Source organism: Camellia sinensis, chromosome 7 (genome assembly GCF_055761805.1).
Source record: "Camellia sinensis isolate YWXY chromosome 7, ASM5576180v1, whole genome shotgun sequence".
In the NCBI taxonomy this organism is placed as follows: domain Eukaryota; kingdom Viridiplantae; phylum Streptophyta; class Magnoliopsida; order Ericales; family Theaceae; genus Camellia; species Camellia sinensis.
In genome coordinates this window covers 146496750-146503173 of record NC_138967.1, presented here as the reverse complement: position 1 = coordinate 146503173, position 6424 = coordinate 146496750, and the positions used below count along the sequence as shown (strand labels likewise).

Genomic DNA, 6424 nt, shown 5'->3' with positions numbered 1-6424 from the left:
TTCATAGGGATAATATGCACCTCACATAGCCATTTTTTTTCAGCCCCCTAGTTTACTTTGTAGAGTAGTATTAGGATTTGAACTGATACTACTAAGGGAAAATTGTTGGTGGAAGTGAGGTGCAAACCACTTATGGTGGTTCACAAAATAAAAAAAAATACGAGAGAGAATGTATAATTAGAAAAATAGATTATTTAACTCAAATATTTAGGATACACTGAGGAGAGGAAAAACTCTCTAACGCTCTTCTTCCCACACACTGAACTCTTATAATACAATAGCTATATATAGATAAAACTAACATAGTGAACGCACTAAATGCAATTACGACTGAGGCAACAAATTTCAAACGACAAACTTGATTTGCAGCTGCTACTTTTGACAATCTTGATTTGAAGCCTCCATTCTACTCTTAGGCCGGTTCTTAGGCCGGTGGAAATTGTTTTATAATGAAACAAGATTACTTTACAACATTTCCCTTTAATCTTGATTCTCAATGTGGCTTCATCTTGAACATTATCTTCATTCTGTTGAACAGATCATTTTTCAATGGCTTCGTGAAAATATCAGCAAGCTGATCTTGAGATTTGCAAGGAAATAATTCCACCTCTTTATTTTTCACATGCTCTCGAATAAAATGCTAGTGGGTGTCAATATGCTTACTTCTTTCATGATAAACTGGGTTCTTTGCCAATGCAATTGCTGAGCGATTATCAACATAGATCTCAATGGGTTTTTCTTATGGAAATCCCAAATGCTTCAGCATGTTCCGTAACCATATTGCATGGCACACTGCTGAGTTGGATGCAACATACTCAGCTTCGCAAGTCGATAATGTCACAATGGCTTGCTTTTTGGACGACCATGTGAAGGTTGTATCTCTCATAAAGAAAGTAAATCTCGTAGTACTTTTCCGTTCATCCAAGTCACGTCCCCAGTCGCTATCTGAGTAGCCAACAAGATTAAAATTATCAGTTGGTTTATAGAATAAACCATCATCGATTGTACCTTTGATGTAGCAAAGAATCCTCTTTGCTGCATAAAGGTGTGACTGATCTGGTGTTTCCATATATCTGCTAATCAATCCTACTTCGTAGAGTATGTCTGGCCTGGTGCAAGTAAGATATCGAAGACTTCCAACTAGGCTCTTGAAATAAGTTGGATCCACATCACCTGCCTTCATACATTTTCTGAGCTCCACTCCATTGTCTACAAGAGTGTTCACTAGATTGCAATTTTCCGTTTCATATCTCTTAAGAATTTCCTTGGCATAGCCACTTTGGAAAATAAAAATTCCATCTTTTCTTTGTGCCATTTCAATGCCGAGAAAATGAGCCATCAATCCAATATCTGTCATTTCAAATTCTTGGACCATGTTTCTTTTAAAGTCTTTGAACATGGCTGGATTGTTTCCAGTGAAAATTAGATCATCAACATAAAGACAAGCAAGCAACATGCTTCTATTAGTTTCCTTCTTCAAATATAGTGCGTGCTCATATGGACATTTTTCAAAACCATTGTCATGAAAATACTGATCAATTCTAGTATTCCATGCACGTGGAGTTTGCTTCAATCCATAAAGTGCTTTCTTCAATTAGTACACTTTGTCTTCATGACCATTTTGAAAATACCCCGAAGGTTGTTTAATATAGATTTCTTCTTCAAGGAAACCATTAAGAAATGCAGATTTCACATCAAGTTGATAAATCTGCCACTTGTGCTGGGCAACCAAAGAAATCATTAGCCTAATAGTCTCCAATTGGGCAACTGGAGCAAACACCTCTCCGTAGTCAATTCCAGCTCTTCGCTTGTAACCTTTTGCTACTAACCTTGCCTTATAGCGTTGCACTTCGCTTTGTGCATTCCTCTTTGTCTTGTATACCGATTTCACTCCAATGGGTTTGTGCCCCTCTGGTAGACTGGTAAGCTTCCATGTGTCATTTTTCTCAATGGCATGAATTTCTTCATCCATTGCTTTCTTCCATTTATTTTCTTGGATGGCTTCTGAGAAGGTAAGTGGATCACTATCTGCGAGTCGGCAGAACAAATTCAGATCTGCTTCTTCTATAGCTTCGTACATCTCTTGCAAATTTCTCATTCGTCTTGGTTATTTGAAAAAGCTATCATCTGATGATGCTGATGATACAACACTTCTGTGAGAGACTGGCGATCTAGGTGCTGGTATTCTATGTGGAGGAGTTTGTGGCTCATCTTGAACTTCTCTTGTGATTTCAACCGGAACTTTTGATGTTTCATCTTCAAGAATGAGGTCTGCATCGTTAACAACTTCATCTTGATTCCAGTTCCAAGCTTCTTCTTCTTCAAATATCACATCTCTACTCATGATCACCTTTCTGGTAATGAGATTATACAACTTGTATTCCATTGTTCTATCTCCATATCCGACAAGGATACATTTTTCTCCCTTATTATCAAGCTTGGTTTTTCTTGCTTTTGGAATCTTGGTGTACGCAACACATCCAAATATTCTGAGATGGTTGACACTTGGCTTATGTGAACTCCAAGCTTCTTCTGGAGTCATAGAATGAAGGCTTCTGGTTGGACATCTGTTCAACAAATACACAGCACACGATACGGCTTCAGCCCAAAATTGCTTGGGCAGTCCCTTTCCTTTCAACATGCTCCTTGCCATATCTAAGATTGTGTGATTCTTCCTTTCAGCAACACCATTCAATTGTGGCATATAAGATGGTGTTATTTGATGCTTGATTCCATGCTCATTGCAATAATTCTCGAAAGCATCTGATGTATATTCTCCACCTTGATCTGATCGCAATGTCTTGATGTAGTAGCCGCTTTGCTTCTCTACAAAAGCTTTGAATTCTTTGAAGATACCGAACACCTTCGACTTTCTTTTAAGAAAATACACCCATGTCTTCTGGCTATAATCATCAATTACGGTGAGAAAATATATATTCTGTCCATTTGACATTGGCTTCAATGGACGACACACATCAGTGTGCACTAGCTCCGGTGGCTTTGTTGCTCTCCACTTCACTTCTTTGGCATAGCTAGTTCTGTGATGCTTGCCAAGAATACAGCTTTCACAGACCTCATTAGTATGAACAATATGAGGGAGCCCTTTCACCATATTCTTGCTTGACAACAGTTTCAAGCTTCTAAAGTTGAGATGTCCAAACCTCAAATGCCATAGCCAGTCTTTGTCTTTGATGATGGCACTTAAACACTTCGTAGCATCATGTTGGATGTTTAATGCAAACATCTGATTCTTGGACATTCTCACCCGAGCGATCAAATTACCATGATTGTCTTTGATGGTAAGATGACAATCTTTCATGCTGATGTCGTATCCTTTCTCTAGGAGTTGTCCCATACTCAAAATGTTGTTCTTCACGGTAGGAACATAATAAACATTGGAGATGTAATCATGATCTCCATTCTTGAGCTTGATCAAAATATTGCCTCTTCTTTTCACTGGAGTCTTTGAAGAATCACCAAATGAGACTTGTGCTTGTACAGTCTCGTCAAGCTTAATGAACAGCTCTCTTTTACCACACATGTGATTACTGGCTCTCGAATCTAGATGCCAAACATTGTTTTGGTTTTTAGTGTCTTCATGGTGGACAAATAGGACTGTAGATCCAACTTTGTTTGTTTCCTGCTCGGCAAAATTTGTTTGCTCTCCGGTTTCTGTTGTTGCTCTATTTCGGCATTCATTGCTGTAATGCCCAAACTTGTGGCACTGGTAGCACTGAACATTGGGTGTTGTAACCACCTCCTCTACCTCTTGCTTTTCCTCTTAGAGTAAAGTGTGGTTGACTTCTTCCTCCTCTAGCTGGACCTCTTCCACCTCTTCCTTGAAAACCAGAACTTCGGTTATTGTAACCACGACCTCTTCCTCGGCTTCTTTGTGATGTCCCCCCTTGTTCATTTATGTCATCTCTAAAAGACAGCTTTGATTGAAGAGCTTGCTCTAGAGAACTTGAGGGAGTCTTCTTGTTGATCCTTTGTTCATGAATCTCAAGTGTGTCCATCAACTTATCGGTGGTCATGGAACTGAGATCCTTGGACTTTTCTATTGCTACAACCACGTGCTCGAACTTGGGACTGAGTGATCAGAGAATCTTCTCTATCACTTGAAGAGATTCCATCTTCTCTCCATATCTTCTCATATGATTAACAACGATCAATGTTCTGTTAAAGTACTTAGAAATTGGCTCATTCTCATTCATGTGCAACATCTCAAATTTGCCACGTAACACCTGGAGTCGAACTCTAATCGTCTTCTCAATTCCACGGTGTGAATTGTGGAGAATACTCCATGCCTCTTTAGAGGTTGCTGCTGCTGAAATCTTCTCAAAACTTGACTCATCAATGCCTTGATAGAGTAGATATAAGGCATTTTTATCTCTCTTCCTTGAATCTTTTAATTTCGTCTTTTATGCATCATTTAAACTTCCTTCATCTTTGAGAGTAGCTGGCTTATCATATCCTCGATCCACTAGCTCCCACAAATCTTATGAGGCTAGTAGGACTTGCATTTGAATACTCCAATTTTCATAGTTCTCCTTGCTGAGTTTCGGAAATTGGGGCTGAAAGAAGTTGTTTGTGTTGGCCATTGGTGAACTTTAAGAAATCTGCAAATTTTCAAAATGGAATTTGCAAATTTTGACCATACAGATGTGTTCGAAATATTCCAAATAGTTGGAAAGCACTATTGGATCACCAAAAACGGACTTCAAATGGCTTAGATCTAGCAAAAAATAATTGAACGACTCAGATTGGCGGAATTTGGGACTTCTAAGAAGCACTAGATAATTTTTTGGATCAGATGACGTCAGCGTGACGTCAGCAGCTTGGTGGCTCGGCTCAGTCTACGGCTCGGCGGCGTGGCTCAGTATGCGGCTCGGCTTAACGGCTCGGCTTGGCTTGAGGCTCAGTCTTTGGCTTGGAGGCGCGGCTCGGCTCAACTGTAATTGCTTGTCAAAACAAAAATTAACTTTGAAGTGCAGTTGCCGAGTTTCGAACGTTAACCCTTGGAATTTAGAAGTGAGAGTCAACCACTTTACCAAACAAGTTCCTTTGTTGTTAAATCTCAAGTTATATAATTTAACTTAACTCTTCTTCACTTTGTCTCCGTTGTCTTCGTCATCTGGCAACGCGTGCGGCACATGAGCGCATTGGAGCGCGTAAGAACGGCGTCAGTGGCACGTGTGAAGTTGTCCGAAATCCTTTTTCGACGCTGTTTTCACAGTTGTGCTCGTCTCGTTGGGAGCTTCAAGTTGATCTGATCAAAAGTGGATTTCAATCACTTTGATTTCTGGGCAATTTTTGAAAAACACACTCTGTTCTTGAAAATTTTGCAGAATGTCTGCAAATTCAAGCTACCTTCGGCTCTGATACCACTGTTAGTGGGAGTGGGGTGCAAACCACTTATGGTGGTTCACAAAACAAAAACAAATACAACAGAGAATGTATAATCAGAAAAATAGATTATTTAACTCAAATATTTAGGATACACTGAGAAGAGGAAAAACTCTCTAACTCTCTTCTTTTTCCCATACACTGAACTCTCATAATACAATAGCTATATATAGATAAAACTAACAAAGTGAACACATTAAATGCAACTACGGCTGAGGCAACAAATTTCAAACGACAAACTTGATTTGCAGCTTCTACTTTTGACAATCTTGATTTGCAGCCTCCATTCTACTCTTAGGCCGGTGGAAATTGTTTTATAATGAAGCAAGATTGCTTCACAACAAAATTTACATATCCATGGAAAGTTTACAAAATATTAACATATCAGTCAAATTCACTTTACAGCCATGTATAACAGTGTAATGGGCGAGTCTGAGGTTTGAATGTTTTTTAGAATTGGAGTTAGGATGGCCAAATTAATCCCAATACCCAGACCGGGCCAAACCTAGAGTGGCACATATTTCCTTAGTTTCCCTCAATCATCATTAGGTAAATCACACATTTTTTTCTTCTAATTCCTTTTAACATGAATCCCAACCCTCTCCTATACCTCTGCTTCTGTAGCCTACATGCAAAAAACTGAACTACTTCTAACAAATCATCAGAGAATATATGCATGCATGTTGTTTCAACAAAGACGAGGATGATCAGGGAATTCTGGAACAAGTGCCTTGATCAGTTACGGGTGTTATCTCATGGTGCTTCAAAAGTGGAAGGACTTGACAGTGGTAGAGATGAACTTCTCTATAACCCCCTTTTTGGTATAAATAAGTGGTTTGTCGATAGGTAATCTAACAACTACAAACAGTGTGAAGATTGGACAACTCATTGGAGAGGTTGCACAAGAGGAAATATGATTATCATGAGAGTTTTATTGATAGAAACTCTTTAAGAAGGAAAGAGGACAAGAAGTCCTCGTACAAACAAAAAGATAAAAGTCAAAACAAATAGCACAAAA

At 39.0% G+C, this 6424-nt stretch overlaps 1 pseudogene; it reads right to left on the bottom strand.

The window, feature by feature from the left end:
* Positions 1–739: 739 nt before the first annotated feature.
* LOC145796168 (secreted RxLR effector protein 161 pseudogene) lies at positions 740–1456 on the bottom strand (annotated as a pseudogene).
* Between the last annotated feature and the right edge of the window lie 4968 nt (positions 1457–6424).